The following is a 13,186-nucleotide window of genomic DNA, read 5'->3' as shown; positions in this document are numbered from 1 at the left end:
TCCTTCCCTCTTGGCATCTAAGGCTCTCGGCACTTCCCTGTCATTCAAGCTAATGGCTTTTTCCATTGTCGTCTCCTTTCCTCTTCAGAGCCACGTCGCTGATTAATGGGATGGCTCTGAAAACCTTATCAGACCTATCGTCTATGCAAACGACACAGAACACTGACAAATGAAGGGAGGTGTCACATTGACTGCCCTAATAAAAACAATATCACCATTTAGCAGGTTTGCCAGGTCGAGAGGTCCTTTCTTATGATAGTTTCTGTCGGTTTATTTGAGCTGGACTAGACACGGCCCAACAGCCCAAGATAAGGTGTAGACGAGACCATGAGTGTATTCGGTGTCCCCGCTGATACCAGACTTGGCCTGCCTTGGCTTGTGTGTCTGCCTCCCATGCTCTTTGTATCTCAGTCAGTCGGGTTTAACAGATTGGCATTCAGGAGACTTCCTCGTAGCATGATAGCAAGACAATGTGTTGATTAGAGTATGTCAAGCACATGAGGACATTTCTTGTCCTGGTGGCTTTGCGCTGGGGATTTGAATAATGCGTAGGCTTACACAGAAACTGTGGAACTCTGAAATGCCTGTCATTTACTAAGTTCAATTTATTCAGTCTTTTTCATATATTTGATCACTGAATAAGTTTTTGTTGCTGAATAAAAATAGGGGTCTGATGTTATTATACACTGACCTAAAGGATTATTAGGAACACCATACTAATACTGTGTTTGACCCCCTTTTCGCCTTCAGAACTGCCTTAATTCTACGTGGCATTGATTCAACAAGGTGCTGATAGCATTCTTTAGAAATGTTGGCCCATATTGATTAGATAGCATCTTGCAGTTGATGGAGATTTGTGGGATGCACATCCAGGGCACGAAGCTCCCTTTCCACCACATCCCAAAGGTGCTCTATTGGGTTGAGATCTGGTGACTGTGGGGGCCATTTTAGTACAGTGAACTCATTGTCATGTTCAAGAAACCAATTTGAAATGATTCGAGCTTTGTGATATGGTGCATTATCCTGCTGGAAGTAGCAATCAGAGGATGGGTAAATGGTGGCCATAAAGGGATGGACATGGTCAGAAACTAAGCTCAGGTAGGCTGTGTTTAAACGATGCCCAATTGGCACTAATGGCGCTTTTCCACTGGATGGTACGGCTCGGTACGGCTCAGTACAGTTCGGCTCGGCGCGGCACGGTTCGGCTTGCTTTGCTTTTCCATTGCGTGGTACGACTCGGCGCGGCACGGCTCGGTTCGCTATAGCTCGGTGGCTTTTCCACTGCAGTTAGTACCGCTTCAAAGTGGGTGGGATTATGACTGATCGTTATAGTTTATCCTCGGCAACTAACAAGAGGAACGTCTGCGGTTCTCGTCCACTGACCACGATTCAGCCATTTCTTTTTTGGAAGTTTTTTTTTCTTCAAGCAAGTCAAGCAAGTAGTTTTAAAACATTGGAGGCTGTTACTGGCTATTTAAATCTAGCGGGTTTGATGTCTCGCAAATACAATGACGCTGGTAGTGACGATTCTGTCTGTCTGACCAATTAGTGATCTACAGTGCTTCCACATCACATTTTAGTATCGGTACGGTACGCTTGGAACCTCAACAGAGGTTCCACCATTTAAAGCTAGCCGAAGCGAGCCGTACCGTACCATGCAGTGGAAAAGCGCCACAAGTGAGCCGTGTCCACATCTCAGTTTCCGGCTGATGGATTACCCCCTTGGTTTTTGCTCACCCTCAAGAAGTGACAATTTTAACATGCTATATAAAAATAAACGGGCCTTTAAAAGAAAAGTTCACCCAAAAATTAAAATTCTGTCATTTACGCACCCTCAAGTTGTTGTTTTTTCGGAAGTGAATGGGGTCCATCAACTGTTTGGTTACCCATATTCTTCCAAATATCTTATTTTGTGTTTAGCAGAAGAAAGAAATTTACACAGGTTTGGAACAACTTGAGGGTGAGTAAATGATGACAGATTTTTCATTTTTGTGTGAACTATTCTTTTAAGCTGTAAACTCACAGTTAACATTTGTATCTTTGAATATTGTAATGACCTAATTTTATTTAGCTCCATTTGTTCTCTCAATCTTTTTTTTATCCACTTTTTTCTTTAGGTTCTGTGCTCTTTGACACAGATGTGGACTCAGACATTGCTGAGCCAACATTTCACAGAGCGTCTGACGCAACATGCCGTGGATGATGCGCCTCTGATGTCACTGAGCTCTGGCTGGGCGCCCGCGAGCGGCCTGCCTGAGGGGCTTGAGTTTGTACTTAATCCTCTACCCCCCTTGAACTTGGAGAAATGAAAGCAAACTGGCCGCTTTGTTTAAATAGGTGGAATTCTGTTTGCACATCTGACGCGAAGCACGGATTTAAACATCTGAAGCTGCAGTTTTTTGTTTATTTTTTGGATTGGCATTTACGTCATCTTGAACTCACTACACTCTTAAAAATAAAGGTTCCGAAAGGGATAGAAGAACCATTTTTGCATCCCTAAAGAACCTTAACTAACATTAATGATAAAGATTTACAAATTGTTCTAAGAATATCAGTCCACAACACAACTATAGCGATAATGGCACAGAAAACTATAGGCTATAAACTATCATTGGAATCAATGATTTTTTCCCCATCTGATGAATGATTAAAAATATTACAGCCAATCAGAATCCATCCTGCTTTAAAGAGCTCAAAACTCCAGCAGTGCATGCTTAAAATAAACAGAACTATATTATCCGCTGCGGCTGGTGTGGATGCTAATATAGCCAACGTTCTTGATGTGAATGAAGATGGCCTCAAGAGGGCAGAATGTGGTGACGTGTTTATTTTAATTCAGGCATTTCTGATACTTTTTACTCGAGAAGACAATCTAAATGTGTTATTAGGCCTAAGATGTAGGCTATGTTCATCCGTTTCCTGTGTGCTTTTGAATGAATAGAGTGTTTTTTAAGGCTTTATCACAACCCACAAACACCCAAGATCTCCAACTACATCATGTCAGAAACATATGAACTTGGGGATAATCAGAAACATATGAACATGGGGATAATCAGTACAATGCTTAATGTGTTTAATTTATTCAGTCACTTTATAATAAGATGGCTGTCGCATCACTTCCTCTTAATTTAGGCTCATTCATAAAAGAGCAGTTAGTGGTTAGAGATTTCGACTTTTAAAACAGCAGGTCTGAAAGGTTAGTGACCTTTGAACGGATAGCAACTCATTGTGTTATGTAATACAACCCCTCAGTAAAACAATACAGCTTCTTATATCATTACATGATTTCAGTTTTTCTCTGCTCACCACTTGCTCTTATCACATGTTGCACATTATATTGATTTTAAAGCAGATAGTGTAACTATTGTTGATGATCAGGCTAGGGTGTACAAGAGGAAAGGCCATCCATCTAATGTGGCTATCTGAAAATAATATCTCACTGTTTATCAGTATGTATGGTGTGTTAATGCAGTATAGCATGTATGATTAGATAAATCTCTCTCTCTCTCTCTCTCTCTCTCTCTCTCTCTCTCTCTCTCTCTCTCTCTCTCTCTCTCTCTCAGCACAAATAAGGACAGGCTCAGGGCAGTCATATAGCTCTGTGGTGATGTCATATCCTGAATGTCACCGCAAACCCACTAGAGATTCTTGCAACATTCACTTTGTGTTCAAATCAACTCCCAAATGAACAGTTCATTATATTGAGAGAAAAAAAATCCACAATGCATCTCCTTCTCACACCATCCCACCACTTTTTGAAGATAATCATAATAAAATAGAAGAGACTGGGGCAAGTCGTCAATGATTTACTCTTAATATTTTAACAGTAAACTTATATTTGAAATTTAATTTCTGCATTGTGAAATACTTTTAAGTATTAAAACATTAAAGTATATGTACCCCAAATACCCCTAAATTTAAAACAATTATAACATTTTTTTAAAAAGATAAATACATTGATTAATATATTGTATAAATTTATAACATTTAAAAAGTGTAATTTATTTAACAACATGATAGAAACTTTTTAGTAACTTGTCTGTGAATTTGTGATTTTACTAAAATAATTATATGTATTAATATTATAATACTTTACTCTTATGTTTGAATATGATTATAAGAACAAGAAAATTACATATTAATAATTTTTTCTCACAATAATTTTAGGATAATTCCGCTGCAGCAAACCAAATACATGTTCACAAAGCAAAATCACTACATAATCTTCCATCTGATAAAAGTCTCACTACAGCTTCTCAGTGCATACTATTTAGTGCATACCAAGGCATTTTTTATATGCTTATACTAAATTAAATGTTCCTTCATACACATATATGCCACTTCCCTTATCCAACATGTTATAAGATTCTTTACAATTTCATAGGGTCTCTGGCCCACCTGACGCAGTTCCATACGGTGACCTCATATCCTCTGCATCACTTCCTGTACATGCTGAGAGGCAGATCTGTGGATTCTGGCACATTTACACACACTCATCTGCTCTGCTGACAGTAGTATATTCGAGCCGAGCCCCTTGTCTCTTTGTCCGCGATCGTTGTGCTCTCATCATGACCCAAAGGTGATCCTCAGTCCCGGTGGTTCTGGGTGAGTGCGATTTAAAACACACACTCATACATACGACCGCGCGCTCACTCGCACACAAACACATGCACGGATCTCTCTTCATTGATGTGTCAGTATGAAGTCATGGCTGCCTGTATTCTTTCTTCCTCGTGTTACTTCGATCACTTTATGAGCTATATTTTATTATTAAATGATTGGAAATCAACTAGGTCGTGTTTTACAACGTTGTAGTGATGAATATACTGTTTTATATGGATTCGATTAGTCCGTAAGTAACACTGTTGTGATCTGTAGTATATGTGTCCTTTGAATTTGATTACGTTTAAGGGGATTCATCTAGCGGCGTTATTTAAAGGGATAGTTCACCGAAAAACGAATCACCAATTATTTACTCAGCCACGTTCTTCTAGATCTGTATGCCATTGTTTCTTTAAATGAACATAAACTGAGATGTCAGGCAGAATGTGAGGTACTGGCAGCCTCAATCACCATTCACTTTAATTGCATCGTTTTGCCGAACAGTACAATGAAAGTGAATGGGGACTAAAATGGCATTCTGACATCCTCTTTTGTAAGTCATACATGTCATATAAATTAAAGAATTTGGTTACACTTTATTTCGATAGTCATTTTAGATATTCTACTAACTATAAGTAACTTTTCAACTACGTCAACTAACTGTCATTAGAGTATTAGTAGAGTGTGGTAGACTCTCAGTAGACTGTTAGGTTATGGTTAGGTGTTAGGTGTTAGGGTTTGGGTTAGGAGAACAAGTTTACTTGTAGTTGCAAAGTTACTTATAGTCAGTAGAATGTCTGTTGGGGGACCAACAAAATAAAGTGTTGGCAGATATTAAGCAGACAGTCTACAAATACTCTAATGAGAGTTAGTTGACATGTAGCTGCAAAGTTACTTATAGTCAGTAGAATGTCTAAAGTGGACTGTCAAAATAAAGTGTTACCAAGAATTTTCTTCTCTTTTATTTTATTTTTTGGTGTAAATTATTTAAGTAATACAATTCATTTTCAATTTGACCTTCCTGAAACTTTTGTGCTGGCTAAGCTGTATCGGTTGGTTTGTCACTTTCTTATGATGAACTATTTGGAAATGTTTCTTTGGCACCAAATCAGCTTGCTTTCTGAAGGATCATGTGACACTGAAGAATGGAGTAATGACTGGTGAAAATTAAGCTTTGACATCACATGTTTAAACGTCATATAAACATTTTTTAAAATATAAAAGTGATTTCAAATTGTAATCATATTTAACAATGACTGTTTTCACTCTATTTATTTATTAAATAAATGCTGGATTGGTATGTATAAGAGACTTTTAGTAAGAGAAATGTTACTGACCCCAAACTTTTGAACTGTAGTGTTTGTATATAATTTAACTTAAGTTAATGTTCAGGGCAGGCCCTTTGTTTTCTTGAGTTGTGCTGTTGATGTTTCTGCCTAGTTGATGTTTGGCATCTTCATTTTAATCATTGTAAGTTTTAACGTTGGCATTTGTAGTTTTTTTTCCTTGACTCAAAGGGCAGTTGTCATCACTTCCTTGTTTTACATAATTTACAGAAGGGTTCTTAGGATTTCTTGATTGGCTATCTTCAATTTTGGCCCTCTCTATATCTTCAATTATTAAGCTCTGTTTGGGGTGATCTGATCACAACCGTTCAGCTGAGACACATTGCAATTTACACCTGGTATTAACATACTTTTCAACACAAGGGTTTTTCCTGCATTGAAAATATTTTAGCTGCCACCAAAAAAGAATCTTTGTCCCACCAAAGATTTGAAAATTTAATGTGACGATATCTGCTGTTCTGCAGTACCGGTACCTGTTGATATTTGGCTGCTTTAAAACGCTGCATGTTTTCAATGGCATTCACTATAAAAAGCTGCATAAATCTCCTATCTCTTATAATTTTCCACAGCTCATTTGTTGTGGTGTTTTTGTCTGCTGACATTTTCTTAGAAAGATGCTTTTGCAGTGTTTCATCAGCAGAACAATCCAAAAGCACATTAAATAACAGTACAACCCACCGAAGAGATACGTCTAATCCTCACAGCCTCGGTTTCATTCCCGTTAAAAATAAAACACGATCCTGCTGTGAATAAGGTTTGTAAACGGGGAAACAATTATCTGATACTTTATGGCAAATGATCTGTGCATCAAGTCTTTGAGCATAAATGCAAAATAGACCTGCCACTTTTTTTATTTAATGAGTGAAGTAACTTTGAAGCGAAAATATCACTTTTTCAAATCAGTCACTCAGTGATGACTTTTACATTTAAATTTACAGATTTTTAAAATATAAATTAGTTCTAAGCAAGTTGTTTTATGATCTGTCCTCCTTACAGTGGTTGTTTTTATTTCACAAATTAGTAGCATGTGAGTTAATATTACAAACTGTTTATTTGAATTTAGTTTAGATTTATTGTCAGTCCTGGGTTTTCAGTTCACATTGGTAGGGTACTTTGATTGTATTATGCGTGAATGACCGTTTTTTCTTTCGCCATCCTTGAAGACCATTTTTGACCCAGGAAAAACCATGTATACGTCTCATTATGTCAGTCATTTTCTGCGTGTTGATCTAAGCATGAACATGTTTCAAGCTAAATTGTTGTAGTTGAGTTGCTGTATTAGGTGAACTTTGGATTTGCTTCAAATAACCAGTCTCTGCATGTTGTTATCATGCTGAAGAAGTTCTGTTAAGTCTCGTTCATGTGTTTGCAATGGCATTTCCCAATTTTTATGATATGATCAAATAATGCTGTTCTTAACCCTTGTTTAAGCACAGTGGAGGATTGACAGTTCAGAAGGTGAATCTCAAAATGTTTTGGTCGTTTACAACATCTGCTTAGTCTGGTGGATTAATGGTATCAGTGTTTTGGGTACAAAATGTGTCTGTTCTGTTTCAAGTTTTAGTCAATGATGTTTTTTGTTTTGTTTTTGTTTTTTGATGAAATTAATACTTTTATCCAGCAAGCGTGCATTACATTAATCAAACGTAAAAGTAAAGACATTGTCACAAAATATTTCTATTTAACAGCCAATAAATGCTGTTCTTTTGAACTTTCTATTCATCAAAGAATCCTGGAAAATAATAACTGTTTCTTGTGCCGCAAATCAGCATATTAGAATGATAATGTCTCTATAAAGTCCCATTAGTTAGTTAACATTAGTTAATGTGTTAACTAACCAAATACATATGATCATCAATAAGTTATGACACAATTTGTTTTTACATTGCTTTAACTCATCAAAATAAGTTAAGCAATTTTCAACTTTTAAGTCGTACAAGATTCAACTAATTTTTAAGTCAGTTTAATGTCATTTAAGTTGGAATGACTTAAACATCCAAGTTGATTGTACTTAAATTGAGGCAGCAACCTTTTTACAGCATATTAATTAATCCTTGTTAATGTTAGTTAATTAAAATACTACGCTTTTTTTTTTTTAGTTCATGTTAGCTCAGGTCCATTAAATTAACAGATACAACTTCATATATTAATAATGTATTAGTACAGTTTGAAATTGACTATAGGATTAATAACTGCTTTCGAAGTGCTCATCGTTAGTTTATGTCTAATGCAGTCAACAAATGAAACCTTATTGTAAAGTTTTACCAAAAATTCTTAATGACCATAAACTTTTGAATGGTAGTGTTGGAGATGTGATTCAGCCCGTTGTATTTAAAAATAGTTTGATAAATATCAAAAGAGAGAAATCATTACCATTTACTTTGCCAGAGAATTTGTCAAACAGGATAAAAAGTTGTGTTTTTGCAGAGGTCAAGTGTTGGATATCGCTGGTCAGACATTGATCTATGTAGTTAAGATGAGGTTAATAAGGGGCAGGAGGGTTCACAACAGCTCTTAAACATTGCAACACTTTTGTGGAGTGTAAATATTATGATTTTCATGGCTCAAAAAAGCATTTTACTTTGGTGAATCTTCAGCAAAGAGATAAAATTAGTCTAGAACTAAAAATGGATCGCTGATATATCTTTGACCTGGGCTACCTGGAATTTACAAAGTTGTCTGTGCGGTTTCGCTCTCATGTACCCAAGCGCTTTGAGGTGATGCCGAGATTACTCACAGAATACTTTTAGCAGACGCGCTCTAAGACAACAGCGTATGACAGAAAGTCTGCCAGTGTTGAATCAGAGCCGACGTGTGACATATCGTGACATGGTGCAAGTCTCTTATGCATCTTTCCGAGTGTTTGCTTTCAGAATCCTCGACGGCGGTGGAATGGACAAGTTCTTTCCAGACGTCCGTACGCGGTTTACCTACGGCAAGTCCCAGAAAACCCACTCTGTTCATGGGAGGTGCCATAAAAGACACTGGATTAGAATAGTAACTAATGTAGAATTTGGGACCAAAGTGTGAACCAAAAACCACAGATTACACCAAAAGAGTCTTCAAGAGAAACTGTAGAAGTTTCTCTTCAGTAAGCAGTAAGCATTTTGGCTGTTTGACTACTTAAAAATGTAAAACTATTTATTTTATTAGAAAAGTTATTTTGAATTGTGCTAATATTTCACAATGTTTTTTTTTATCAAATAAATGGTACCCAGATGGGTACTGTTGCTTAAAGTTTGATTAATAATAATATTATTAATAGTTATATAATAGTATGATTAATACTACTACTAATAATAATTTGAATGCGATTAAAATAAACTGAATTAAAATAGTAACTAATGTAGAATTTTGGATCAAATTGTGAACAAAATTATTATTATTAATCAAACAATTTTTTTTTAAATAATTTATTTTATTTTTAAATTCATAATGAATAAAATTTCATTCAAAGACCTTCTTTAACCTCATTTAACCCTACTTGTGGATTGCTAAAGGTTGTGTACCACACCTAAAACCTGAAGGAACAAACATTTATGAATGGTAATTTACTCTAGGCTGCAGTGCTTTGAAACTGGCAGCATTATATATCAAATCATAGTGTAATCTCTCGACGGTCTACAGGTTTTTATTTCCCAAGCGGAATCAACAATGGGAGTTGCTAATCCAAAATCTTGTGGTCCCCTTCTCCGTTTGATCTTTAGGCTTTTATTTCTGCTCACCACCATTTGTTTTTCCCTCAAGAGCGCTTCTTTCCCAGTTGACACCTCCATACTCAGTCTTTTTTCCCTCCCGTCTTGCCATCATTTACAGCTATAAGTCAACCGTAGTACGATAAACACTGATATCTTGCATGAAAGGGTCTCGGAATGAGTTTTGATTGCAAAGTTTTAATGGATTTATCAACTATAGGCTCTTAACTGGATAATTGCTAAAGGAGAAGATAAGAACTTTTCTGGTAGGCTATGCTTGGGTTTATCTTGCATGTGATATTGGCTGTAAACTGTAAATATCATAACGTGAATGAATTTATTCAGTTTTTTTTCTTCTTGGTTTACACTTTTAGACACTAAACTAGTGTATCAAAATCAGATGCTTTTGTTGAACTGCTCATTTGCAACTTGTTAAACATGATCACAGCATTTGGATAACGTTCTGTGAGAATTTCTCATGGGCAAGAGCTTTAAAATGTAAGGAGGTTGTCCTTTTTTTTTTTTTTTCTTTCACTACTTTGATCATACTTTCTTGACCCGAGTTATTGACCGCAATCGGATTAGCGGATTTTTCTGCGCTGTCCTTGACTACAGAAGAATCGCTTCAAAAATGCATGAGAAGAGCACACATTTGTTGTTCTCTGAATCCTGAATGATGGCAAGAAATGTGCCCATGAATTAGTGAACCGCTTGTCCAGCTAAGAGTCAAGCAGCTTTGCCCTGTTGGTGTTTGAGATTCAAATGTTTTTAGAGTTGGCTGAGCTTTTTCAGTAAGCTTAATAGAGGACTTTGAAGCATACTTCCTATTAATTGTTGAATATTAAAGCTAACATTTAATGTAAAAGTTGTATGACAAATAAGTACATTGAGGACCTGAAAGAAATTGAGGAACAAGATTAATCTGTAAAAACCAGATGCCCCTTTTCCATTATTGTCTGCCCAAATACCATAGTAACTACTGTTAAGTCAAAAAAAATTTTTTTTACAGGTTCGGTAAATTCATAATGAGTATGGGCTCTCGATCAAACTTTCAGAGTTATTTTCCTCAAACATTTTATGACTTTGATAGCTACTGTAATACCAAGTTACCAGACTATTTTAAAAATGAGAAAGTTATTTATTTTTAATTTTTTTTGGTGGACATTTAAAAATCGAAAAATGTAATATGCGAAAATCAAGTTTATTGGCCTTGGTAAAATTGTAAAATTCTTTCAAGTACTTTGCAAATACCAAGGAAATTACTTATTATTATGACTATTGTGGTAATCAATCATTCAGTACCATGATATATACTGTATAGGCCTGTATTTAGTGTCATCGCTTTACTATGGTACTGCCACAGTATCTCAGGCTTTTTAATTCAAATTTTTAAGGGTTTTATTGGTTGTTTTGGTTCAAAGTCCAAAATTGACACATCCACAAAACAATCTCAATGATCTTACATTTACAAGTGTGTCCGTTATTGACCTTGGTTACATTTTTATATTATGTTATTTGAAATACTTTGGAGTACTGTGTAGATGATATTTCTATATGAATATTGTGGTAATCATTCAGTACCACAATATATATTTAGTGTCATCGCTTTACTATGGTACTGCCACAGTATCTGTGGATTTAAATCATATTTTTAAGGGTTTTTTGGGTTGTTTTGGTTCAGGGTCCAAAATGGACATCTGTTATACTCAAAGCTCTATCTCAATAATCTTATTTTAAAATAATGTCTGTTATGGTGTGTTTTTATTAGGGCTGTCAAAATAACGCGTTAATTTCGATTAATTAATCTGAGAAGAAATAACGCGTTAAAAAAAATAACGCAGATTAATCCATTCCGTTTTGACCTTTGCGGAGCCGTTCTAGCGTTCGTGTAAAAAGAAGGAGGGAGACAAGAACGCGCTGCTTGGATCATTGTTTGGAACATTTACTTATAACAAACGGAGTTCGTCAAACTCTAAAGTACCACATCAATTCAAAGCATCCAGGAGTGTGTGCGTGAGTCGGCGAGTGTGTCTGAGAGAAAGCGCGCTTGTGTGTGTGTGTGTTGTAACTTTTCACGCGCTCTCACGTCACACAACCATTTTCTCACGCACAGAAAAATCGCGCACCAAAGAGAGGACACGGAAACAGACAAGACAGAGCACGTTACTTATGATATTAAAAAAAATCTCAGCTCTCAGATTCTGTTAATTTTATTACGAAAATCAAGCAATACCGTTTTGGCGCTTGTAAATGTGAAATGACGGATCCCTATAGCGGCACGTGAACCGATCATCTCTAGCTAATAGTAAATAAACACGAATGACCAATGTTGAAAGATACAGTAGGGCAGCCTAAAACTTACCGAAATGTATATTCCTCGATCAATCAGTGTTTTTCAACCGTGAAAAGAGGTCAATAAAACAGCTGGAGAACAATTATGTCACATAACATTTAGCCCTACGTTACCTCAGGAAAGCCATTTCATGACCATATAGCATGTTATAGTTGGCTATAAAAAAGAGCTATAGAGAGTATTTTTCAAAATGTATGTAGCCTACTACTGTATTACGTATGGATTATATTTTTACTTATATCAAAGTTGTTATTTGTAATAAACACGCATTATATTTAATTTGAGCTATTTTTAACCTTAAATACTACCAGCTGATATGGCTCTCTGTATTTTTACAGCGTTGGGTGAGATTTTTTTTTCTTGAGAAAAATGAATGCCTATCTTGTGTACCTAATATTTATCCAAATGAGTCAATATTGCATCAAATCACAATAATTAAATTAAATTGAAATCGTGAAATTTGTGTCAAGCAATAATAATTAAAAAGTCGCTTACCAGAAATTGTACCATGTAAACATTGTAAGATTGTGTATGCGATTAATTTAGATTAATTAATTACAGAGTATGTAATTAATTAGATTAAAAATTTTAATCGATTGACAGCCCTAGTTTTTATATAAGTCAGGCTGATGAGAAAAGTTAGGGGTAATGATTGTTTTATTCAGAAAATAGGTTATTTTCTTTTTTTTATTCCGCGTGTGTGTGTTTTGTTGGACTTTGTGAGAAACTTGTGAAATCAATACCGTGTCCTCATGGATCAAATCAACTTACCAGCTCGTTTTATAAAGTCTGATTTGAATTCGTGTTTGTCTGTAAGCTTAATGTTGTGTTCATGTAACTTTTATTTTCTCCCTCACCATATCTCATTTTCTCCTGCACTTTTATCTTTATTACGTTAGAATAAATCATGCAACAAAACACACCTTTATTGTGACGTATTAACCCAATGGTTAACTCCATTGTTGAAGGCCATCTAATTATTAAACCCTTATGGTCTCTCTTACTTCTTATCAGCGAATATGCCGTGAGTCTTTTCCGTCATTGTTCGAAAGGATTTTCCTCCTAAACTTTTGAACACTGATACTGGAGTCATGCTGTCCTAAAGAGGAGTAAAGTTAAGGTCAAAGCGATGGTGACCCAGTGCAGCGGGAAACAAAACAGGCTGTGATTAAGAAAGAATGAAGAAAGCG

The 13,186-nt window shown here is 35.9% G+C and overlaps 1 protein-coding gene across 2 annotated transcripts in view; it reads left to right on the top strand.

The window, feature by feature from the left end:
- Positions 1-4,435: 4,435 nt before the first annotated feature.
- The window catches only part of atp13a3 (ATPase 13A3), a 45,547-nt gene continuing 36,796 nt past the window's right edge, over positions 4,436-13,186 (top strand). Inside the window, exon 1 of one of the 2 annotated variants that reach the window (XM_077203795.1) lies at positions 4,436-4,605. The gene's annotated coding sequence lies outside the window, so the exon portion shown is untranslated. The remainder of the gene's footprint in view (positions 4,606-13,186) is intronic. The other variant, XM_077203796.1, reaches the window with a different exon arrangement.

Source organism: Siphateles boraxobius, unplaced genomic scaffold (assembly GCF_051911475.1).
Source record: "Siphateles boraxobius isolate OS27281-9 unplaced genomic scaffold, OSU_SipBor_1 5, whole genome shotgun sequence".
Lineage (NCBI taxonomy): Eukaryota > Metazoa > Chordata > Actinopteri > Cypriniformes > Leuciscidae > Siphateles > Siphateles boraxobius.
This window is presented reverse-complemented; position numbering and strand designations above follow the sequence as displayed.